This window comes from Eriocheir sinensis, chromosome 50 (assembly GCF_024679095.1).
Source record: "Eriocheir sinensis breed Jianghai 21 chromosome 50, ASM2467909v1, whole genome shotgun sequence".
NCBI lineage: Eukaryota > Metazoa > Arthropoda > Malacostraca > Decapoda > Varunidae > Eriocheir > Eriocheir sinensis.
This window is the reverse complement of record NC_066558.1, coordinates 7,748,575-7,775,582: the sequence shown is the minus strand read 5'-3', so window position 1 is coordinate 7,775,582 and position 27,008 is coordinate 7,748,575. Positions and strand designations below refer to the sequence as shown.

Below are 27,008 nucleotides of genomic sequence, written 5' to 3'. Positions count from 1 at the left end.
ACGTATAACACGGCAGGACACCAACATGAGGAACTGTGTGCCAGTAGAAGAGAGACTTGCGGTAATCTTAATGTAAGGCTGAACATGAAGAATATAAAGTTACATTAGATGTACGTAATTTATTAACATAATTCAGCAGTCTGTGCGATTACATAACATTTCCACTTTCTACTTCCTAATAAATAAAACTACCCCATTCAGTAATTAATCCACGCCAGAATCTATTAATATGCAAAACTGAAACGAAATGAAACATTAATTCTGAAAGCATATAAGAGCTTATCCATTATATCCTGGACACAAGTTATGCGTGAAGGTCATACTTATACATCATTATGAAAGTTATAATTCATAAAGATCAGTGTCAAGACAGAGGGAACGCAACGGGTGGCAGGGTGGTGACCACCACCCTGCCTCATGTTGATGTCCTGCCGTGTTATACGTGGACCAATTATTGTCATAAGATGATTAAACCTATCCTGTGACTTCCTGTAGTAAAAAAAAATATCGTGTTCTTTTAGCTCTGTAAATAATTTGTGGAATGCTACACGCAGCAATCTGTTGCTAAGTATATATGGGGTGAACCCATGGCAGTACTTTCTTCAGCGCTTTTTGCCAAGAGAGCACAGACAGCTGCTGCCTCTACGAGAGCCATAACCCCACGTGCTGACCTCATTAGTGGCCGCCACCGAGTGGCTCGTGTGCATGGTGCACCTACCCACCATTTTTCGTGGCGACCATTTTTTGTGGTGGCCACTTTTTGTGGCGGTCACTGACCACTAAAAGTGTCTCGTGTGAACCCAGCCTAATTCGCCTGCGCCTCTAACGGGCTGAGGTAGCCCAAGAGGCCCCTCAAGAAAGCCTACAGCCGCTGTATGTAGCACTTAAAAAAAGGAGAAAAGAATTTCATCACGCCACCGTTTCATCACGTCAAGTCCCCGTTCCGCCAACCAGCACGTGTAGGACGTATTCAAACCATTCATTACGATTCCGTCCATTTACCGCTCATCCTCCAAGAAGGCATGGCGCCTCATAAATTCAAATTTTTTCCTTCTTAGACCTTTTGCTGCAGTGTCTTGGCAGTAACCTAGCCTAGGTTTTTTTTCTGTTTATGGCAGTAGTCTAGTAATGAGTCCAAAGATGCAAGTTTTTTTTCCCAGAGTTCATGACAGTGGCCTAATGCTGAGTTCATACTTTCAAGTTTATTAAGTGTTCTGTAATATTTAAGAAGACAATAATGTTTTGATTTTAGAAATGATATCACAGATATTGATGATGTAGTAAAGTTTAAGATTCTTTCCTGCTCTGCTTATCTCTTCCATACGATACGATAGTTTTTCTTTACACACATTATTGTCACTGTTCCTCCGGTTTAACACATCATGAAGTCCTTCATAAGCATGAGCAAGTTTAGTCAAAGCTTCATCCATGATACCAAAGTCTAAATCACTTAACAGGAATTCGTCTCGGTACCGTCTCGTCACTTCAAAATATTCTCTACGAGAAACCGTGACGTCACGTAATGATGTCGAGCCGAGTCAAAGGCCCGCGCCTGGGCTTGCAAGCTTGCCGTGACGTCATCCAAAGAGTCCGTTCTAAGAATTACAGACTACAAGGATAGCTCACTGAAACGTCATCGATGACGTCATGACTGCGTAATGGTCATCTGGTTTACTCTCTCCATATAAAAAGTATTAGAAAACCATTACATATTAATCTTGTCACTCATTCATAGTCAGATTTTGCGCTTTTTTTATAGCTAAGGATATGTAATTAAATTAGGTAGCTGTTGAGTTGCCAAATAGTATACAGTAATAGAATTATTTGAGAAATATGTTAGGAAAAGGTACTGAGATATATTGTTGTCTACCATACATCGATGCTTTACAGGGGTAACTAATCCTGTCATCAATATCGTTATAGATAATATAAAAGTTGGTATAGTCTTTGTGTATTCTTACATATACATTGAGCCCATTATACATTATTTATATTAACCATTGGATATAATTTTCCTGATCCAACAGTAATACTTCTATTAATATATATCTAGGTTAGCTATTTTGATGACAGGATTAGTTACCCCTGCAAAGTTGTAGAAAATGAATGTTAATGAAACTTGAGAAAACGTAAGCATCGATATATGGTAGACAGCAATATTTCTTAGTACCTTTTTAATAACATTTCTCAAATATTTATATTACTGTATACTATTTGCCAACTCAACAGCTGCCTATTTTAATTACATATCCTTTGCAATCAAAAAAGCGCAAAATCTGACTATGAAAGAGTGACAAGATTAATAAGTAATGGTTTTCTAATACATTTTATATGGAGAGAGTGAACCAGATTGTATACGCGTTGCATTGTGGATAAAACAAATGCTTAGTAAGCTATCATTATTATAGAGGTTAAGCCACTGTAACACCCATATACAGCACAAATTACCATTTTCACTGAGCACGCTGCGGTGATAACAAAGTGAAGTGAACCAGTTTCCCGCCCAGCACCATTTTGAACATGTGTGACGTCATCCGCGTTGAATTGTGGGTAAAACAAATGTTTAGTGAGCTATCCTTATAATACGTCTTCTATTTAGAACACTGATCAGCTCTAGATCACTGGCCCGGATCTGAATCTGATCTGGATTCGCTCTGGGTAAATAGAACGCAGAGCGACAGATCAAAACAAAGCACACACACACACACACACACACACCGCTCCGGTAGTTCAATCGGTTAGACCGTTAGAGCGCCGCGCTGCAAGGTTTCACGGCCAAACAGGCGGCGGTATGAGCCCCGCTCAGGCCGGATTCTTTCCGTTGACTAGGAGTGGTTATTGTCTCCCCTTGAGCAAGGGGGATGGGGTGTGAGGTCCTGGCAGTACCCAGAGATCGACGATAGTGAGCACTTGCTCACATCGGTGTGGCCTAGCTGTATATCTCCCACAATTCCGTTGTGTAATGCTTATATTTTACATCTTTACTGTCTACAAAACCATTTCTGCAACATCATTTTATCTTATTATATGCTCCTCACTCATTATGGGAGGCGCTCTTCGGTTGTATACTCGAAATAAAGTCGGAGATGCTGAGTGTAACCGCTTGAGAGCTGGACGCCGGTGTCGTCTGCTACAACCCACCTCGGCCTCTGGATCAAGCAGATCAGGATCCGGATCACCCAGATCAGGGGTTCCCAACCTTTTTGTTCCTCTGTACCCCTTGGGCATTTTAATAGGTTCCCGTGTACCCCTAAAAATTTAGAATAAAAAAAACGTTGAAATTGTAATATTTTTTTTATATTATTTTATAATGAAATCTGTATGTGTAGACTGATGATAAAATTTAAGTAACAGTTTTGCTTACTAAAATGAGGAAATTGAAAAAAAAATGACATTGTGTAATTCGAATGCACATTACCACTCCATGTATTGTACAGTAGTGGTTATTCTCTCGGACCCAATGTACCCCCCGAAAAGTGCAAATGTACCACTGGGGGTACATGTACCCCAGGTTGGGAACCCCTGACCCAGATCATGAGAATCCAGATCTCGGTGGTAAATAGAACACGGGTTCTCCAGCCAAATCAGTCATCTAAGACGGATCCTTGTAAATAGAAGAGTTCTATAGTATTCGTATAATCCTTGGTCCGTTCTCCGTTCAGTCCGTTCTCCGAATCTCCGTTGGTTTTCAGTTGGCGAGCAGCCATCGTATAGTAAGGTGTAGTGCTCCGCTCCCCCGGGCATCAATCCATCTCGCTTTTCTTTAATTAAAACTGAATTCATACAAGGTAAAGGTGTTAAATGTTCGATAGTAAATCTAATGTAGTTATATTATTAACCAGGAATATGATGTTTTATTAGATTTAGCCTACTTGGATTAATTAATCACGGGATAGTTTTCAAATGGTTACTGGTTCCAGTATGAGAGGGCTGCAGCATAGCCTCGATACACTTCTCAGTGGTGATGGTCAGTGGACTTACAATATCAAAGGGGTAGTTTTCAAGTGGTTGTAATTATATCCAGTATGAGAGGGACGGAGTATTAAAGCCTCAGTACACTTGTCGGTGGTGGTCATAACTTGTACTTACAATAAGCACGGGATACTTATCAAATGGTTGTGGTTATTTCGAGCAACATAGGGGTACAATATAGCCTTAATACACTTCTCACTGATGTGTAATGTTTGAGCGATGATAAACATCAGTAGCACGACCGCAAAACAATTACAGCGTGAGGAAATGTTTTATTCATCATATATTAATCCTCTTTTCCTGGCCTGAAAGAACATGAATAAAATTTTACCCACCCATTGCTTTGTCGTGATTGCGGACGTTTATGAGACCAAGGGTACGTGTGACCCAGTATTTGTGTGTATATAGGTGGGTGAGTGGGTAACAAACAGAATCAGTCACCCCACAGACATCTTCTATATATTAATAGGCTGTTACCAACCCAACGTCAGTTTGCCGTGTTCATACTTACGTACGGAGACAAAACTGTCACGGTTTAAAGCTAAGCTAAATCTATACAAAATAGGTACTAAAAAGGAAAAACCAGGGTGGGAAAAGGTGTGTAAATAAGTAAAACTAAAACAATAATAATGATAACACTAATAATAGCCTAATACACAAGAGAGAAAACCTCATCCTCTTACACTTTTCCATATTTTTACCTTTCGTACTTCAACCAAATATTTTTTTTCACTCATACACAATATACACCAATAAAAAAAATCGACATGCACTCATACATATTCCATATTTCACTATTTATACTAATACTAGAAACACCAATACGTAATCTATCTTTTGTATTACTGGCATCATCTCAAACCCAGTAATTAAAGAGAAAAAAATAACACCATCAGTAAAAGCCAGGGGCACGGGTACCGCTGGTCGTTATTAATATAATAAGAATCATCGTAGTGATGATCACACTTTACCAATTTCATTGTGTATTCACGTCACCCTGAGCAGTTTGAGCGATTGGTGTAAAGGGGATATTGGTATTATTACTGTAAGAAACACTGTCAAGATCATCAGACCTGATGTTCATAATATTGATTAATATCAAGGATGCTTCGCACTGAAGTAATACTGATATCAACATGGGGTGTTTGAACTCATTCATCGATCCTTCTCTCTTTTTCTTTATCACCTATGATTTCTGACTTGAGACTTTTGTACCTGGAACTTTTACTCGACTTATTTTACCGATGACTTTATTGTGACCTTTTTCCTGTTATTTATTTTCCTACCCAAGTATGATATTTCTCTAGAGTCCTGTCCGACCATTTGTCACCAATCAGATTTCCAGTCATTTCCTTCATGTCTTTCAACTGACACTATTTGTCTTCCACTGTATTTCATGTAATTCTCATATCGCATGTTTAGAATGATGTGCGATATATATGTAGAATACTGCAGATCATGGAGATAAAAAAGTAACGATCAATAGTAGTATGAAAACACTAATTATTAACAACAAGTGGAAAGATAAAGTTAAGAAGGACGAAAATAATATGGGGAGCGTAGAGAGCCAAACGGCGGCAGTACCGACTCCTCTGCGTGACGTCATCAATCTCAGGCGTGGGCCAAGTGCGTGATGGTGACGTGATGTATGGTGTGAACAGAATCATTGGATCTTGCCAAAAATATCTCCTCCAAACTCACTTCTTCATCTTTCCCTCCTCTCCTTAACCCTGACGGCAGCACTGCCGTCTCATCTGTCTCTAAGGCTGAACTCTTCGCTCAAACTTTCTGTAAGAACTCCACCTTGGACGATTCTGGGCATATTCCTCCCACTCATCCCCCCTCTGACTCCTTTATGCCTGTTATTAAGATTCTTCCTAATGATGTTTTCTATGCCCTCTCTGGCCTCAACTCTCAGAAGGCTTATGGACCTGATGGAGTGCCTCCTATTGTCCTTAAAAACTGTGCTTCTGTGCTGACACCCTGCCTGGTCAAACTCTTTCGTCTCTGCCTATCAACATCTATCTTTCCTTCCTGCTGGAAGTATGCCTTTGTACAGCCTGTGCCTAAGAAGGGTGACCGTTCCAATCCCTCAAACTACCGCCCTATTGCTTTACTTTCCTGTCTATCTAAAGCTTTTGAATCAATCCTTGACTGGAAGATTCAAAAGCACCTTTCCACTTCTAACCTTCTATCTGATCGCCAGTATGGGTTCCGCAAGGGGCGTTCTACTGGCGATCTTCTTGCTCTTTTAACTGACTCTTGGTCATCCTCTCTTAGCCGTTTCGGTGAAACTTTCTCTGTTGCGCTAGACATATCGAAAGCCTTCGATAGAGTCTGGCACCAGTCTTTACTTTCTAAACTGCCCTCTTTCGGATTCTATTTCCAGTTTCCTTTCCGGCCGTTCTATCTCTGCGGTGGTAGACGGTCACTGCTCTTCCCCTAAACCTATCAACAGTGGCGTTCCACAGGGCTATGTCCTATCACCCACTCTCTTCCTGTTATTCATCAATGATCTTCTTTCCATAACAAACTGTCCTGTCCACTCGTACGCCGACGACTCCACTCTGCATTATTCAACTTCTTTCAATAGAAGACACTCTCAACAGGAAGTACACGACTCCAGATTGGAGGCTGCAGAACGCTTAACCTCAGACCTTGCTATCATTTCCGATTGGGGCAGAAGGAACCTTGTGTCATTCAATGCCTCAAAAACTCAATTTCTCCACCTATCAACTCGACACAATCTTCCAAACACCTATCCCCTATTCTTCGACAACACTCAGCTGTCACCGTCTTAAACACTAAACATCCTTGGTCTATCCTTAACTCAAAATCTTAACTGGAAACTTCATATCTCCTCTCTCGCTAAATCAGCTTCCTCGAGGTTGGGCGTTCTGTATCGTCTCCGCCAGTTCTTCTCCCCCGCGCAGTTGCTATCCATATACAGGGACCTTGTCCGCCCTCGTATGGAGTATGCATCTCACGTGTGGGGAGGCTTCACTCTCACAGCTCTTCTGGACAGAGTGGAGTCTAAGGCTCCTCGTCTCATCAGCTCTCCTCCTCCTACTGATAGTCTTCTACCTCTTAAATTCCGCCGCGATGTTGCCTCTCTTTCTATCTTCTATCGAAATTTCCACGCTGACTGCTCTTCTGAACTTGCTAACTGCATGCCTCCCCCCCTCCCGCGGCCCCGCTGCACACGACTTTCTACTCATGCTCATCCCTATTCTGTCCAAACCCCTTATGCAAGAGTTAACCAGCATCTTCACTCTTTCATCCCTCACGCTGGTAAACTCTGGAACAATCTTCCTTCATCTGTATTTTCTCCTGCCTACGACTTGAACTCTTTCAAGAGAAGGGTATCAGGACACCTCTCCTCCCGAAATTGACCTCTCTTTCGGCCACCTCTTTTGATTCTTTTTTAGGAGCAGCGAGTAGCGGGCTTTTTTTTTATTGTTTTTTTGTGTGTGCCCTTGAGCTGCCTCCTTTGTAGTAAAAAAGAAAAATACCGTATGTGTGCTTGTTCATGTTTGTATATACGAAAGGGGGCCAAGTACTTTTGGTTGTCGTAGGTAGTAAGCTACATTTGATTACGTAACACCAATGCATAAATGATATGGAATACACAACAAAAAAGCTCCTCTTTACTTGTATTTTTTTGCTAAAAACCGTATCTTCGCGGTTATAAGAAAATATATCAAAAGTTGAATTAAAAAGAATTGAAATATTGCTAGTATTTTCCAGCCTTTGAGTTACGGAACAAATTTTCATTCCTTTGACGTTGCAACATTTGTGTAGCAAAAACATAACATTTTAAGTTTCTTTTTTTTCTAATTAATGAAAAATTCGCCTCGAGATTCTCTATGAAATTGAGGGTATCAAAAAAGTCGTGACAAATTAAATATAAGTTGTAAACTCAGGAATTCCGCGTTTCCTATATACTAATATATTTTGTTACACTGAGTCTGAAAAAGGAATATTAAAAAGCCCTCTAGTATAATAATAATAATAATAATAATAATAATAATAATAATTAGTAGTAGTAGTAGTAGTAGTAGTGTTATCATTATCATCAATCATCATTTTTATTACCAATATGAAGATAATGGGTATCATTACGTATTATTATCATCATCATTCTAATTATCAATAAAAAGGTAATGAACATCATTGTTATTATCATCCTCACAATGCTTTTTATCATCCTCATCACCAATAGGACCAAAAAAAATATTGGCAGAGAGGTAAAAGTAGTAGTAGTAGTAGTAGTAGTAGTAGTAGTAGTAGTAGTAGTAGTAATAGCAGTAGTAGTAGTAGTAGATGTAGTAATAGTAGTAGTAGTAGTAGTAGTAGTAGTAGTAACAGTAAAATAAGGAGTAGACGTACTTGTAGTAGGTGTATGCGTTGAAATAGTAATAGTAGCCGGGGTAGTAGTAGTAATAGTAATAGTAGTAGAAGTAGTAGTAGTAGTTGTAGTAAGAGTCATTGTGGTAGTAGTAGAAGTAGTGGCAGTAGTAGTAGTGGTAGTAGTAGTAACAAGAGTACAGAATAGTAAAGAGAGGACACTCACGCGCTGCGCTATAAGAAATCTGTAGCCAGAGCTACAGAGTAAGGAGACACAGTAGGGGTGGGCCAGAATCTATTCTTTCAGAATCGAAGGAATTGATTATCAGCAAGAGCGGAATCGATTCTAGAATCGATTCTTGACCACCCACTACCCTACCCCGCGACGCACCGCAAACCGTACTCCCTGGTGCATTATTAAGAGAGACAAGGGTAGCAAGTAATTAATTAACATTGAACAATATTTTTATTCAGTATATACTTTTTTAGTAGGAAAAGTAAATATTTGCTTCTAAATAGATATGGTTTAGTTTACAAGAAAAAAAAAAGATATAAAAATTTGTTCCTATAGAAATATTTATTTCTTGCATAAATAACATTTATTCCATTAATATATATATATATATATATATATATATATATATATATATATATATATATATATATATATATATATATATATATATATATATATATATCGGCAGCTGCAACGCGCTCCTCGCCTCCTAGTCGGTGGAGCGCCAGAAAAATCGCTACAGAGGAATCGATTCCCGGGCTTGATAATCGATTCTCTCTAATGCTCATCTGCATCGAAGGAATTGATTCAATAATCGGTTTTCGCCCACCCCTAAAGCCCCGTTCACACTGTGCCGACTCTGGGCCACGACAACCCACGAATCTAGGGTACACGAGGCCTTGGGTGTTGATGTGAAAGGGTCGGGCATGTCTTGAAAAAGGTCTTGAGACTGTAGCCGAATGATGCGCCGACGTCGTGACGGGAGTCTGGAGTCGTAAGGGTTAGCGCAAAAAAGTATTCCATGCTAAACTTTCACGACAAGAATCGGCAAGAGTCTGGACCAACCGTCACTTCCGGTTGAGGTCTGAGGGAGGTCTGGGGCAGTCAAGACTGTCGTCAACAGTCTTGGCTTGTCATGAGACAGTCGTGACGACTGTCGGGGCCATTTTTCATTTTTTTTACCGTTTCCTGTCGGCACAGTCGTCTGTGCCGATTAAAGAATGAAGAGGGACTGTCGTGACGACAGTCTTCGCCTAATGAAGGATGATCGTGACGACTGTCGGCTCAGAAATATTGGCAAACACTGCCGCCATCAAGAAATTTTTATTTTTATTTTGTAATCACAAGCACAATAAAAACTTCTGGGCATGGTTACGTTTCGCTGGCACAAACTTGGGAGCCGCACAGTACGCACGCACTCCTTTTGCCTCGATCGCTCTTGTGTTGAATGACGCAACTAGGGTTGCCACCCTGAGGTCAGAAAAATGTGGAATGCAACATCTCACTCTCCAATACGGAATGGATCCATATTTAAAGGAACGGGCGGCAACCCTAAAATATCTCGAGCATGCAATGAGTGACAGCCGCAGCACGCTGCTGGTGGGGACAAGAGGGAGGGGGGAGGGACGTTACATCGCGTATTTTACACGTATTTTAGGACGAACCTTTGACAAATTTTACGGGCTGGTTTTGTGATTAACCGAAAAATGCGCTCACTACAATTTTAAGATACTGAATTATATCTGCTTGGCCATTCAGATAACAAATTACCGTACGGAACAAATGCCGTTCGTATTGGTTCAAAAGGGGACGATACATTTCATTCTCGAACACAGACCGATTCCGTATTTTAACGAACGGCAAGGCTGCCGCCAAGACATCAAGACAGTCGCGAAGACCGTCAGGAAGACCGTCGGCCAACTCTTTGGCAACTGTCGGCCAGCTAATCGGTCAACCAGTTGACAGACAATCTGGAAGACTGTCGTCAAGACCGTCTGCAACTGTCGGCCAATCGGTCGGCAGATTCGTGGTTGTCGTAGACGTGGCGCCATTTCAAAAATTGACCGTTCAGACTCGTCTTGAGACTAGTTGGCAGCATGTCGGCAGACATTCTGCCAACTGGTTGGCCGAATTTCCTAGACAGTCGGCAATCATGGTAGCAGACACCAAGACGCCAAATAATTCTTGGAGCGTGGGAGCCGACTTGTCAAAATCAGAAGTGGCTGGGTTGTCGTGGCCCAGAGTCGGCACAGTGTGAACGAGGCTTAAGACATAGTAGTCCGACACAGAGATTGGTGCTGATGATGACTATGATTATGATGACGTCAGTTGGTCGGCTTGCGAGAAAACAGAAAATGGTAAAGAAAACGAACTATTCAAAAGGGTGACCCTGACCCAAGTGCGATAAAAACCGGAGTTGGTACTCTCTCTCTCTCTCTCTCTCTCTCTCTCTCTCTCTCTCTCTCTCTCTCTCTCTCTCTCTCTCTCTCTCTCTCTCTCTCTCTCTCAACTCTTTTTATAGCACTAATATGTATGCATGTTAGCTAATTTACAAAATTATCTGGAATGCGTATCAGTATTTGAATATCATCACGAAAGTTTTCATGTAATACCTGTGTGAAATGCTCTAGAATGCCTGTCATTTATCAATTATCAGATCATCAAAAACACATCAATATCAATCAGGGAAAATTGAAACGGAAAATGATTCTGCCGATAGAGGGATGCTGAGAAGCCTAATAATACTCACAAATTACCAATAAATTGTTGCTCTACACACACACACACACACACACACACACACACACACACACATACGTGTGTGTGTGTGTGTGTGTGTGTGTATATATATATATATATATATATATATATATATATATATATATATATATATATATATATATATATATATATATATATATATATATATATATATATATATATATATATATATATATATATATATATATATATATATATATATATATATATATATATATATATATACTGTGATATCATTAATATGATACAAAAAAGAACACTCAGACTTGGATGGCAGAGGTTGCCCGGATACTTCAGAACATGCTTGACTTCCCATTTCCTTGCTGTTGCTTCAGATATTTATACAAAAAAGGGAAGTCTTACTTGTAAATTCAACATAATGATGCTTTTTTAATTTCTCTTGCTCTTTCACTGAGAGAAGGGTGAATTAAGGTCATCAAATCTTGCCTGAAGTCCACCATGTTACAGTAATGGCTAAGTGGCCTTGCTGTCAACAGTATTACGGTACCTATTCAACTGCCGGAAGTGTATTAAATAATGTAATTGATGTCTTTGCGTATAGGAGTTTTAGAGAGCTCAGGATTCAGTGTCGTGCAGATTTGTTCGTGTTGCGTATCTGAAGCATAACTGTAATTATTAGTTTATCTTCTAAAGGTGTCTTTTTTATCCATACAAGTTGGAACCTACACTCAGTGGATTGACAAAGGCTGCCAGTAATTCTGATGATTATGGCTGACAACGCAAATGGCTCAATAAACATTAAAATATTTCATTTTAATATTGCATTCTACAGTGCTCGCTCTTTCTGTCTCTTCCCATCCGTCTGATTGCTCAATGGTAGCACAGAACCCAAGTACCTTATCTGGATGTACATAATGTTACATTTTTACGTGATCTTTTGGCTTCATTTCGCCATGAGATCAATTCCCTGTTCAATATGCGCATCCTGAAGAAACTTCGGCATCGAGCAATTGCCTGAATTACCTCAGCAGGTAATTCAGCGTACTTGTATACTTCCTTTGAGAGTCCCTTGATGCTTCCTTCTCCAGGTCTTCTTTTTTTTCTCAATGGTATCATAGAAACTGTTGTTCAATTATGTTTAGCTTCTGTAAGAACTCAGGGGATGGGTGTGTGAGATTACAATTTTGCCAGGATAGTGCATCTGTTAAAGTTGATTTCTCAACCATTCTCACTTTAGAGCCTAGAGTATATTCTGGAAATCTGTGTGCAATATGTCCCCAAAAATATAGCAGGCCTTCTTCTTCAGTGTCATGTTCCAAATAATTTTCTAAAGGCAAAATATTTTAATTTTCATTGGGCTAAAATTCATTTTCTAGTGGACAGATATTTTCACTCTCCAAGATTTTCACACCTCAGCACAGATGAGAAAATCATTGCTGACAGTGTGAGTTCATTTGAAGGCTTTGATCATCTGCCATTTTCACAACTGTTTCATCCCCCGTCCATGAAGCGAACATTTGGATTATTTTCAGAGCTAGATTATTTATCTACTTTCATAGAGAAGAATCTCTACCTAGAAGATACATTCTGAGGCGATGCTTGACAGAAATTGGAGATGGATTATCACACAATCCTCCAAGTTTTCTTAGGTTACCAAAAGAATTGTTCCAGCCCATCCTGGTTTAATCTGTTTGTCAATATGTATGATACATTGCATCTATCTCTTAGCATTTGGCAAAGTTTTGGCAAAGACTGGGATGAGACAAGCAAGTCTTTTGAAAATGAAACATTTTGTTGGTACCACAAATTTTCATTGATTTCACAGTGTTTATCATTTTAATCAATATTAGGTGTTGCTTAGTCAAATCAGTCCCATATGCATTTCTGCTTTCTTGTCATGGGAGAGTCTTGAATTGAAAATGTCAAATCAGGAATCAGCTAACAAAATTAATTCATTTGTACCATTCCGGTCCTTGGATAGATGCTAACCTTTCTCTCCAAAGAACCTTTAGGCCTTTGCAGTGGTTTCTGAAAGCAGTTGAACTGCCAATTTGACATTCATTTTACTGGGCCTTTTGGCATGAATGTGTTTACTTGAAAGACGATGTGTGACCTTCAAGTCAAATTTACTGCGAGTTATTACTTCTCGCACACATTCACTGCGAACATATTTTCCATTTGGCAGCAGAAATCCATGATCAAGGAAGCTATTTCTGATTTATTTCATGAGGTGAGGGGCATCTGGAAATACATAAATTTGCCTATCATTGTTAGCTGGATTGGAGAAATGTGTTTGTTCTGTTGCTACCTCCAAAGATTTCCAAAAGTTCACATTGGTTGGCCCAAGGTCACACACCATTGCTACAACAGGGAACCCAGCAGCTTATACTTCCATTATCAACTTGAGGAGAATGTTTTTGGTCATTGGGTAGTTAAAATCATAATAGATTTTCTGCTTCCAATTCTGAACTAATCCTCGCAACATTACACACTGGACATTGTTTTTGGGCTCATAAATCTTGTCTGTAGCATGGTCATAAGACCATTCATTGGATATGGTGCATTCATCGAATGAGAGTGTACAAACACGTCAAGCTCTGGCATAGATTCTCCTTTATACTTTAATAGATTAACAACACACCTCAGAATACCTGGCTCGACATCTAGATTTGTTACCCAGCTACAGAGAGTTGATTTGCATGGAAATGAAAAATGACACTTTTCTCTTAGAATATTTTGTCTTATTGCTTAGGGACTTCAGCATCACTGCCCGAATCATATTTTCCTCCTGCCAACGTGTAATAGGCTTATCATTGAGCATATTTTCAACTTTGATTTCAGATAAAAAAAGAACCCAATCTTTTCTTTGCACACGTTATTTTTATAGTTACATGACACAAGTCCTGGCGCAACTTAGCAATTTTTTGAACATGGGCAATGCGTTTTTGTTCCCTCTTGGCATTGATAAGCTGAAGAGCATCCCTATTCCTTCCTTAATTTTTCAAGTTGAAGGTGCAGCACATTCATACCTTCAGTAATTGCAGAATCAAGGCTCTGTTGCTGAGTACTATTTGGTGTTTGTGGCAGAGCTTTTTTCATTCCAGTTAACTCGGTGTCTGCAAGAAAACAGAGGGATTGACATTCATGTCATTTCACTATAGTCGGTTCCACGAGAACTGGCATAGATTTTCCTTCAGGGATGGGCTCGCAGACTTGGCATCATTGCATGGGTGATGGTCCTGCGCGCTCATTGGCAAATTCTTAACTTGTTCTGATGCGCATAAAATTGACTTGTATTCCTACCAAAACCATTTGTGAGTTGTAAGTAACAGATTGCACCGATAAAAACTAATGTAATAATATCTTTATTTATAAGTATGTGCCTTTTTAACTATTATAGGCTAGATTAATCTGAAACGACATTCATAACAAAATTAAGTCAGAACTGCACGTAAACGGACAATGTCCAGCGACTGAAGCGACTGTTGACTTTTGCTAGACTTTTTTACTAGTTTTTACTACTACAAAGTGCTAGGCTACAGTCTAATTAACTCATTTATTGTAAAATTTCTTGGTATATTTTTAGGCCTGGCTTAGTCATAATGTGTAGTGATACTACGGAGTCATAATTTAAACATTGGCCTAAGGCAAGAACCTTCTCATTTCTTTCATCGTCCTATCATTATTCCTGAAATATGTTTCTAATATTTGTGGGTAATAAACTAATAAATAGCCATAAGGAAGAGCGATTATAAGAATACCTACATTTATATACCAATACTGTTCATTTTAAGAGGTAGCAGAGAGCGAGAGATAGTAGGCTATGTCATGGCAAACGAAATTGCCGCAGCTTAGATCTAGTAAACAACAGCCAATGACCGGCGCGGAGACCGTCACTCAAGCAATGACGCCAAGTCCGCCAGTTCTCATGGAACCTCAACTATATAAAAAAAATCAAACCAAATAATAATAATGTGTACATGTGTGTGTGTGTGTGTGTAGTTGTTTTTCACCACGGCCTGATCACGAATTGGACTCGCAATCAACAACAAGTACCCGTTCGACAAGAGCAAGGCTTGTTATAGTTGATCTCTGGGTACTTCAGAGACTTCACACACCACAAACACCATCCCCCTTGCTCTAGTGGGGACAGTAACCATTCCTTGTCAGCGGAAATATCCCGCCCTGAGCTGATCTCGAACCATCGCCTGTCAGGCCGTAAAGTCTGGCATTGCAGCGCTTTAACTGACTTAGCTACGGAGCGGTGTGTGTGTGTGTGTGTGTGTGTGTGTGTGTGTGTGTGTGTGTGTGTAATTCACCACGGCCTGATCATGAGTTGGACTCGTAATCGCCAGCAAATAGGAAGACACCTACCGAACGGTCGTAAGCTACTCCCGGTGAGGATATATGGGAAGCGAGGAGGGTGCTGAAGCCCTTCAAAGACCCTTCTCATGTCCTCACTAACCGTTTCCCTTTTGTCTCATCAACACCAGAGAGTAGTTCAGCATGCTCTCTAAAGACAGATCCTCTCTCTTTCTACACCATACTACATTCACACAACATACACACCTTTTCCCAAAATTTAAAATTCAAAATGGCACATAAACGAACTACCTCGCAGTCCCCGCCTGGGAGGGGGACCATAAATTCCCCTAGGGAGGACTCCCCTTCTGGCTGCCGACTTGAGAGGTGTCCTGATAACTCCTCAAACCTCAAACCTTCTGCAACATTCGCGGTCTTAGGTCTAATTTCCATTCTGTGGAACACCATCTCTCCTCCTTTAAACCTCACCTTCTCTTCCTCACCGAAACACAGGTTTCTGAGGGTACTGACAGCAATCTCTACTCTGTTCCCTCCTACTATCTCTATCCTAAATTTCAATCTAAAGCTGGATGTTGCGCCTACGTGCGCAACGACATCACTTGCTCTCGTGCCCACGACCTTGACTCTTCAGAATTTTACACCATCTGGCTGAGACTTCATTGTCATTCTATTACAAAATACATCTGTGCTGTTTATCTCTCACCTAACTCTACTAACTATGTAAAATTCTTCGACTACTTGAACTCTAAAGTGGAGCACATCTTGACTCACTCTCCCTTCGCTGAAATCTCCATCTTGGGAGATTTAAATGTTCACCACCAGCTTTGGCTTACATCCTCGTTCGCTGACTAGCCTGGTGAACAAGCCTACAACTTTGCTCTCCTCAACGATCTAGAGCAGTTGGTTCAGCACCCTACACGTATTCCCGACCGTCTTGTAGACAGGCCCAACATACTAGACCTCTTCCTTACCTCTAACCCTTCTGCTTACTCTGTCAAACCGTTCTCTCCGTTGGGCTCCTCCGATCACAACCTTATTTCTGTATCCTGTCCTATTGCTCCTGTACATCCTCTGGACCCACCGAAGAGGCGATGTTTCTGGTATTTTGCTTCAGCTCGGTGGGACGACCTGAAGATGTACTTTTCCGATTTCCCGTGGAATGATTACTGCTTCCAAGAGAGACACCCCTCTGTGTGTGCCCAGCGCATCACAGAGGTGATTGTCTCTGGAATGGAGGCATACATTCCACGTTCTTTCTCTACTCCTCATGCTAAAAAGCCTTGGTTTAATCATGCTTGTTCTCGTGCTATTAACTCGTGCTATTAAAGATAGAGAGGCAGCTCACAAAAGGTTCCAGAGCCTTCGCACTCCTGCTGACCATTATCTTTATATTTTTGCCCGGAACTGTGCCAAATCTATTCTTCAACTTACTAAAAGCTCTTTCATAAATAGAAAATGTCAAAACCTTGCTTTTTCTAATTCTTCTCGTGACTTCTGGCACCTAGCCAAAAATATTTCCTCCAATTTCACTTCTTCCTCTTTCCCTCCTCTCCTTAACCCCGACGGCAGCACCGCCGTCTCATCTATCTCTAAGGCTGAACTATTCACTCAGACTTTCTGTAAAAACTCCACCCTGGGCGATTCTGGGCATATTCATTCTACTCATCCCCCCTCTGACTCCTTTATGCCTGTTATTAAGATTCTTCATAATGATGTTTTCTATGCCCTCTCCGGCCTCACCTCTCAGAAGGACCTGATGGAGTGCCTCCTATTATCCTTAAAATCTGTGCTTCCGTGCTGAAACCCTGCCTGGTCAAACTCTTTCGTCTCTGCCTATCAACATCTACCTTTCCTTCATGCTGGAAGTACGCCTTCGTACAGCCTGTGCCTAAGAAGGGTGTACGGTTCCAATCCATCAAACTACCGCCATATAGCTTTACTTTTCTGTCTATCTAAAGCTTCTGAATCAATCCTTAACCGGAAGATTCAAAAGCACCTTTCCACTTCTAACCTTCTATCTGATCGCCAGTATGGGTTCCGCAAGGGGCGTTCTACTGGCGATCTTCTTGCTCTCTTAACTGACTCTTGGTTATCCTCTCCAAGCCGTTTCAGTGAAACTTTCTCTGTTGCGCTAGACATATCTAAAGCCTTCGACAGAGTCTGGCACAAGTCTTTGCTTTCTAAACTGCCCTCTTTCGTATTCTATCCCTCTCTCTCTGTTCCTTTATCTCCAGTTTCCTTTCCGGCCGTTCTATCTCTGCGGTGGTAGACGGTCACTGTTCTTCCCCTAAACCTATTAACAGTGGTGTTCCACAGGGCTCTGTCCTATCACTTTCTTTCTTCTTTCAGTAGAAGACCATCCCAATAGGTAGTACATGACTCCAGACTGGAGGCTGCAGAACGCTTAACCTCAGACCTTGTTATCATTTCCGATTGGGGTAGAAGAAACCTTGTGTCCTTCAATGCTTCAAAAACTCTATTTCTCCACCTATCAACTCGACACAATCTTCCAAACACCTATCCCAATTTTTCGACAACACTCAGGTGTCACCTTCTTCAACACTAAATATCCTTGGTCTATCCTTAACTCAAAATTTTAACTGGAAACTTCACATCTCCTCTCTCACTAAATCAGTTTCCTCGAGGTTGGGCGTTCTGCATCGTCTCCGCCAGTTCTTCTCCCCCGCACCGTTGCTATCCATATACAGGGGTCTTGTCCGCCCTCGTATGGACTATGCATCTCACGTGTGGGGGGGCTCCACTCATACAGCTCTCTTGGACAGAGTGGAGTCTAAGGCTCTTCGTCTCATCAGCTCTCCTCTTACTGATAGTCTTCTACCTCTTAAATTTTGTCGCAATGTTGCCTCTCTATCTTCTACCGATATTTTCACGCTGACTGCTCTTCTGAACTTGCTAACTGCATGCCCCCCCCCCCCCCTCCCCCCTCCCGCGGCCTCGCCTCACACGACTTTCTAATCAAGCTCATCCCTATACTGTCCAAACCACTTATGCAAGAGTTAACCAGCATCTTCACTCTTTCATCCCTCACGCTGGTAAACTCTGGAACAATCTCCCTTCATATGTATTTCCTCCTGCCTACGACTTGAACTCTTTCAAGAGGAGGGTATCAGGACACCTCTCCTCCCGAAAATGACCTCTCTTTTTGGCCACTTATCTGTACTCTATTCAGGAGCAGTAGGTAGCGGGCTTTTTTTCATTATTATTTTCTTTCTTTTTTTCACGCCCTTGAACTGTCATCTGTAAAAAAAAAAAGAAAAAAAAGTTAGCCTCCCGCTAGGAAGTCTTACGGCGGATTGGTCTGGCCCACGGTGTTATGGACTCGCTCAACACGAGTATATGGCGTTGTCGATTCCTGTGCAGAAGGACAAAAATCCGGATCTTCAAGTTCCTTGTGCTCCCTGTCTTGCTCTATGGTTGTGAGACATGGACACTAAATGGGGACTTGGAGAGGCAGATTGATGCCTTTGGTAATAACTGTCTACGCAGAATCATGGAATATCGCTGCAATGACTTTGTGTCAAACCGGCGACTACTCCGTGAGACTGATTCGACATATATTACCTGCATAGCCCGTCAACACCAACTCGGCTATACGGGCACGTGGCACGTTACCCTGAAGCAGATCCTGCCCACCGGGTTGTCTCTGTATGAGACAATCCTGAGTGGACGAGGCCAAAGGGACGCCCACGGAATTCGTGGCTTGAGCAAGTCGATAAATCCTGCCGGGAGGCACTCGGGATGGGAAGTGGGCCTGCATGGAGACGCCCGGAGGGACCCCTGGACCTGGCTTTGTAAGGTGGGTGAGGCGATACGCCCCCCGTCGTATGCCCCCATTGATTGATTGATATGGGTACTGCCAGGACCTCACACACCACACACCCCATCCCCCTTGCTCAAGGGGGACAGTAATCATACCTAGTCAACGGAAAGAATCCGGCCTGAGTGGGTTCGAACCGCCGCCGTGTCAGGCTGTGAAGCCTGGCTGCGGAGCGCTCTAACCAGTTGCGACACGGAGTGTGTGTGTGTGTGTGTGTGTGTGTGTGTGTGTGTGTGTGTGTGTAATTCACCACGGCCTGATCACGTGTTGGACTCGTAATCGCCAGCAGGTACCCTCCCGACATGAGGAAGTGCTCTTTATCGTCGATCTCTGGGTACTGCCAGGACCTCACACAGCACACATCCCATCCCCCTTGCTCAAGGCGGGACAGTAACCACTCCTAGTCAACGGAAAGAATCCAGCCTGAGCGGGCTCGAACAGCCGCCCTGTCAGGCCGTGAAGCCTGGCAGCGCAGCGCTCAAAAAATTAGTGTGTGTGTGTGTGTGTGTGTGTGTGTGTGTGTGTGTGTGTTTACCTAGTTGTATTTATCTAGTTGTGATATACCCAGGGTTGTTTGATTTAAATCAAGATGTAAATCAAATGATTTAAAAAAATCATTGATTTAAATAAAGATTTATATTATTTGACTTTTTTTCTAATTTCATTGATTTAAATCTTGATCTTATTGAAGGGCAACAGTATAGAATGGAAAAATAAACAAAGAAAACACCCTCTATCTTTGACATCAATATTTTCCCTGTCAACTTCACAAATTGTCCTGAGCTGATATAGATATATATCATCAGTCAGCCACACATGGCCCGCCAAGTGTCCTGGGGCGGAACAAGACGTTGACCGCCTTTCTGACGGTATCTTGCTGAGGCAGAGTGATGGTTTCAAAAGTATTTTACAATGCGAAAAGCATGTTATTCTATGTTACCAATTTCCCAATCATGAGCCAAAACATTTAGAATGTGTGCAGTGCAACCATGGGTTAACAACTTCAGTTCATTTGCTTGTTGTAATTGCTTTCTCATCTTGTTGACATTGGCTGTATTAGATGCTTAAATCTGTCCTCATATAATAAGTTTTTCACCCAATGGATATTTTCTTTAATGCCTCCATGGTCTAGTGGTGCGTGCCTAACTACTAATCCTGAGTTTCGAATCCCAACCTGGGCAGTCAGCGTGGAGCCCACCCAGCTGTTCATCTTCCCTTTCGGGCTGGTCGATTAATGGGTACCTGGGGAAACCTGGGGAAGGTAAACTGTGGTAACCTGGATGTCACGCTGACCCTGTGTCCCGGGGTGACGGGCTCCTCCCACCACAGCTCATGGGCCAATGTTACGGAGATGAGCACTGGGGTCAGGCTCAGTTACAGCATATGCCCCTATCTCTACTCTTTTGGTTGGTCCCAGCCAATTGGTTGCGCAGGCAACTGTTTTATATTGCCGCCATCTTGCTTGACTTATCCCCCCCCCCCCTTTCCCGAACTTTACTTGGTCCTCTTCAGAGAGTTTTGCTGGAGTCTGGTTGATGGGCAGTCATCAGGGCAGCACGTGGGTAGTTTTGGGCCCCTCCAAACACTCATATGAACTTAAGAAAAGCTATTAAAAGGGACAAAAATCACCAACTATAGGAAGTGGCAATGTAGGAAATATTTGAAACATATACTCCTGTTTTTCAAAGAATCACTTCACATACATACATGGATCATCCACATTCTTTTCTGATACTTACATTTGAAGCTGCTGTAATTTTTTTTTTGTGTGTGTGCAATTTCAGTTAGGACATGTTCACAACATGACATGATCTGGTTAGACTGTTAAGAGACTAGACAGAGTTGTGGTGTGGTGCTGGCCAGTGGCTGGCTGGCTGCGGCTGGTCAGCCTTAGGACTGGCTTAAACAGCCAACCAGAGTACTTATGGTGATGGAATATGATACAAGAATACTCCAACAAGTGTTTTAAACTAATGTAGAGAATATTTAGGTTTACATTAATTTAATTATTTTCATCTATAAAAAAAAAAAAAAAATATCGATAAAAAAAATCTGATTTAAATAAAAAATTTTTTTTTTTTTTAAATCATCAACCCTGATTCATGGTAGGGATGGTGTGTGTGTGTGTGTGTGGGGGGGGGGGGTGATATGTAGTAATAGTGAGGAATGGTGAGAAAATATCCTGGTGTTTGATGGGGCATTTAGAGGCACATTTATCCTTTTTATGGTTTTGGCCAAAATATATTGCGATTGCTAGTGATGTGATACATATCGAGGTGATTGGTGATGCCGATTAAGGATTGTGATTCAGGTGTTTGGTGCGGGTGTGTCTGGATATTTTTCATGTGTGGAGGCAGATGTGATCTACTCAGGGTGATGGTCCATATGTGTGATGGGGGTGGCAAGCTTACTTTGATATGTTTTATTGCCGTGGTAGTCAGGAACAAAAGTTATAAGATGTGTGATGTATGTCGGTGGTTGGATAAATACATTAAAGAGTGTTGAGACCGGTGAGCCAAGGCCGTCTCTATGTAATTACGTGGAGTCGGCCTTGGGTGAGCGTTATGGTGGTGAGCTTAATGACCAGTGACTGATGTGGTGGAGTGAATGATCATGTTAATGTGAATGTCGTTAACTGTGAGGTGTTGATGATGATGAATTGGTATACAAACCTGTAATTATGAAAATGATGTATTATGAAGTAATGCTAGTTAGCAACGGTGATTGAGTGATTGATGTGATGCGGAAAAGGAATAACTAGCGTGTGATGTGATTTAGTTATGGTAATGGGAAGCTTTACCGTAAAGTGATGAAATAATAATATAAAAAAATAATGATAATGATAATAATAACAATGATAATAATAATAATAATAACACAAGTGAGTGAGGAAATTAGGTTAGCATGTAATGTGAGAGAATGTGCGATATGTTGATAGGAAGAACAGGTGTGATTTGGTGATAGTACCTGATGCATGTACCTGGCTGTGGCTTATGAGGAGATAGTGGTTGAGACACTAAAATGAAGAAGCATATGATACCAACGTGTGATGTTAAGGCAAGATCAAGGTAAGTTTTGTAGTGGATGCAAGAGCAGCAACTGTAGAGCTGGCTGACTAGCTGGGTAACTCTCCAACAGAGTTAACCCTCTCTTACCTGTATTGTGAATGGAAATGAAAAGAAAATGATACATTGATAAAACAGCTGAGGTGAAAGATTCCTCGAAATATGAAAGCTAAGATTTAAAAGGTATGAGTTCAGCGCTCTGGCAATAGATGGTTGCATATCTCTCCCTCACCACGTCGTAGAGTTACTTAAGTGAGTGAAAAAGACGTACCGATTGCAGCCCATAGGCCAACAGATAGCTCATTGAACGCAGCAGAAAGAAGACCACACCACGTGAACCAATAACCAAATCACTATAAATAAAATTAGCCTACTCCACTAACGGGTTGGGGTCGTCGAAGAGGCCCCTCAAGACAGCCTACCGGCGCTCCAGGCAGTACCTAAAAAAAAAAAAAAAAAAAAAAAAGACGTGACAGTGCCAATGGAACGGAACGGAAGGAGCGGCAGGAGTTTGAACGCTTTGATATATGCGTGCAGCCGCCGGTGATAGAGAGTCGTGCACCTTGCATAGCACTGCCCACCGGCGCTTGCGTACTTCACTGGTCCCCGATTATTCTTGGATCTGCGATTATTTTCCTTCATAGGCTACTCCGCTGTACTGACACACACATTTGGGAGCAACGTGTGGTGTTTGGCCGAATACAACCGGGTAGGTGGAGGCCGCCGAATGGATATCGTGCCCCATATCCTTATTAAAGGCCGCGTCACACTTAGTCGAATTTGTTTCCGAATCATTCCCGCTATATGTGTTGCGGCTAAATCCCAAACCCAGGACTTCCCCACCCTCATCTACCACCCATCTCACCCCTGACCCTCAACCCCTCACCCCAACTCCCCAAACCTCCAACACTAAACCTCTCCCACATTCTCCACTCCCACTCCTTTTTCCTACCAACCTCCCAGCTACCTAACACTCTCAATCCCTTTTCACCATCTTTTCACCCAGATACCGTTACTCTGCTCACCTCGTTCATGCACAACATCCTTCCTTCATACCCCGACTCTCAACCAACCTCGACCCCTTTGCTGACCTCTTCTTTAACCCCCAGTCCCCTCCTCATATTTCCCTTACCTCCACCTTCACGACTGTCAACTCCCACTAACCTACTCCCCCTACATGCCACAACACCCAAACACTCGCAATCTGTCAAGCCCCGTTACTGCTCACCCCACTCCCAACCTCGGCATACTCCCTCCTCCCTCAACCCTGACCTCCCTTGCACTCCCGCGACATCCTAACACCACTGCGCCTATCCACCACTCGCCCCTTTTCTGTATCGATGTAGAAAAAAATATCAAGGATAACCCATAAAGGATGCATGTGACACACACACACACACACACACACACACACACACACACATTCATACTCATTCAAATACAAATTAGTACACACTTCATGCACATAAGCTCAAACATATTACCAATATTCACTTTTCCTTTTTCCATAAGAGTTCAGACACCAATCGGAAAACAATATCATTACCTCTTCGCTATTTGTAAAAAGGAAGCAGTGGTCAAAAGTCCCATTTTCTCTTGGCTAGAAAGCCTTGGAGGGAAGGCTACCGACCCTAACCATTGAGAGACAACTAAAGAAAACACAGAGAGAGAGAGAGAGAGAGAGAGAGAGAGAGAGAGAGAGAGAGAGAGAGAGAGAGAGAATGTATGTATGTATGTATATGTGTGTGTGCGTGCGTGTGTGTGTGTGTGTGTGTGTGTGTTCTTGTATACAGGACAATGCTTAAAAGTAACCAAGAAAACGTAACGGAAGTTATTTCAAAACAAAACAATTTTCTAAATACATAAAACTTGTGGCAGCGGAAAATTAGACATGGTACTGAAAAGAAAATGAAACATGTACTATAGTCTCGCGTATCGGAAGAAGAATGCACGAAAAAAAAACCTGTGGCAAAACTTCATAAAACATACAAAAAACACGAACTGTTAAAAATAAGGCTATGATTACACCTTTCATTTAAAGCACCCAAACACAAACTTTACAAGCACAGCCATACATGTCCTCTCCCTTACCTCGTCTTCCCCGCAACAGGTGACGGTCGCATACTAACTCTTCTTTGCTTTCCCCAGGTGAGCATGAGGGGCGCGGCGCCTTCAAAATGTGGATCCAGGTGTGTATTTTCTTCTTTCTGTCTTCGTTTATAGGTATCAGGACACAGACATGAGAGAAACAATGCACAACGCAGAGACTTCGACAGAGAATGAAACTGTGTGTGTGTGTGTGTGTGTGTGTGTGTGTGTGCGCGAAACTGAAACTGAAAATAATGTACTGCTCTGATTTTTTGTTGTTGTTTTATCCGTGGATCAGAGAGAGAGAGAGAGAGAGAGAGAGAGAGAGAGAGAGAGAGAGAGAGAGAGAGAGAGAGAGAGTTTGTATACAACACATTTCACTGAGAGCCTTCTATCTCCTCCCCACCCTTCTCTTAACATTTTATGTTCTTTTTTTATGATGCAACGCAATATTTTTTTATTTCTCAGGAGATTTACGGCAGCAACTTGCTTAATTTTGGGAATAGGCTGCCTGATATCAAGTGCTAGTAGTGTCGTGTATCTAAGTTGACCCTAAGAATTGATTAGGTGGAAAAGTGCAAGCGTGTCTTCAGGAAAAGGGTGTAGAGAAATGTAAGGCCAGCATCAGTATTTTCTCGTTTCATTTTATATCAACCTAAAGCCTGAAAGATGCTAAGAGATTACCCACTTATTAGTAGAACTCGCATTTTGGTTATTTCAACCGTTTTCATTCGTGAAATTATTATTTCGAAATCATATGAGTTTTTAAATGCGCGCGTGTGTGTGTGTGTGTGTGTGTGTGTGTGTGTGTTGTTTGTGTATGTATGTGTCTGTGTGTGTGTGTGGGTGGGGGGGTGTTTTGTCTGTGTGGGGGTGGGGGTTGGTGTGTTTGTGTGTGTGTGTGTGTGTGTGTGTGTGTGGGTGGGTGGGTGGGTGGGTGGGTGAGTGGCTGTATCTTATTTTATAGAAAACAATTTTACAGTTTAATCAAATTAAAAGAAAATACGAAACCAATCAGACCACTACAAACAACTAAAAACATAACAGGAGATCAAAATAAAGAAGAATAAGCAAAGCACCGCCAGCAAGAAAACAGAAACAAAATAACACGAAACAAAGATCAAACGAGGCGGCAAGAAACAAGCGCCCAGCACGTTGTTCCACTGTATTCTCTGGCCTTTCCAGGGAACACCTAAACTCGACCTAATTAGACCAGGGCGGATCTAGCTGCCCCTCCCCTCCCCCTCTCTCCTCCTCCTCCTCCTCCTCCTCCGCCTCCGCCTCCTCCTGCTGTTCCTCCTCCTCCTCCTCCTCCTCCTCCTTCCCTGCTTCCTCTTCCTTTTCCTGCCCTCCTTGCTCTTTTTCTTTCTGCTTTTGTTCCTCTTCCTCCTATTTCTCTTTTTCTTCTTCCTCTTCCCCCTTCTCCTCCTCCTCTTCCTTCTTTTCTTCCTCCTTTTTTTTTACTCCTCCTCCTTCTTCTCCTTATCCTCCTCCTCCTCTCCTCCTCCACCTCCTCCTCCTCTTTCTCCTCCTCCTTCTCCTCCTCCTCCTCCTCTTCCTCCCCCCCCTCCCCCATTCTTTAATTAGACACTTTCCTTTCTTTTTCCTCCTTTCCTTTGTTATTTTCTTTTCTATAGAGACAGATATATATGTGTGTAGATACAATAAGATAAAGTGCTGGCCAACAACACTGTTTAGGGATATTCACAACACTCGGTGGTTTAGTGGTTAGCGTGGCCACCTAATCATCGGGTCTGAGTTCGAATCCCGGCCCTGACCTTCGGCGTAAAGTCCACCCGTATGTCCAATCCATGTATCTTACCCGGGGAAACATGGGAAGGTAAAATGTGGTAACCTGGATCTAGCCCTGACCCTGTGTCCTGTGTCCCGGGGTAGTGTGTCCATATCCGTTGTCTAGGCCACGTGCCGGAGATAACCGCGGCCACTCGCAGCCATCCCTCATGCCCCAATCTTACATAACGAAAGCAATTGTTTCCTTATCTTCTCTTGTTATCCGTTTTCTTATTTATGATCTTCCGTATTACTTTTTATTATTATTTTCACTTCGTTCTCTTCACCATCGCATTATTTTATCCTTCTTTCCCCAAGTTTGTTGAATGTCGCGGATATGACGCCCTCTTTTATTATTCCGTCTGTCCCTCCTCCCCACTATCTCCAGATCCTCTTATACACCTTCCCACTTCTTCCTTTTCCTCCCATATTAGTCTTCCTCTCTGCTTTCTAATCCACTCCCTCCCAACCTCATTTCTTCTATTCTTTTTCATTCCTGAGTGAACTCCATTCCATTCCATTTCATTTTCTTTCATTTCCCTCTTTCCTTCCTTATTGTCTTGCCCCGCGAACCTTCTCTCCTTTGGCCACTTTCTCCGACTCCTTCCATCCTCACTCCCACCGCCTCCCGTACTCCTTTTCTTTTATTATTCTTTTCTCTATTATACCCCATTTTCTATATTTCCACATTTTCCTCCATCAAGTCCTTTTCCTCTTCCTTTCCCACCCTTCCCTCTCTCCCTGATTATCTTTTCTCCCTCCTACAGGGAGCCACAGAGGCTGGGGAAACCCTAATGTACTCAACTAATGAAAAAAATCCTTGGCC

General features: G+C 42.1%; 1 protein-coding gene across 1 annotated transcript in view; it reads left to right on the top strand.

Moving 5' to 3' along the window:
- LOC126982372 (uncharacterized) overlaps positions 1–27,008 on the top strand; it is a 260,842-nt gene that overhangs the window by 76,796 nt on the left and 157,038 nt on the right. The window contains exon 3 of the mRNA XM_050834383.1: positions 24,452–24,492. The gene's annotated coding sequence lies outside the window, so the exon portion shown is untranslated. The remainder of the gene's footprint in view (positions 1–24,451; positions 24,493–27,008) is intronic.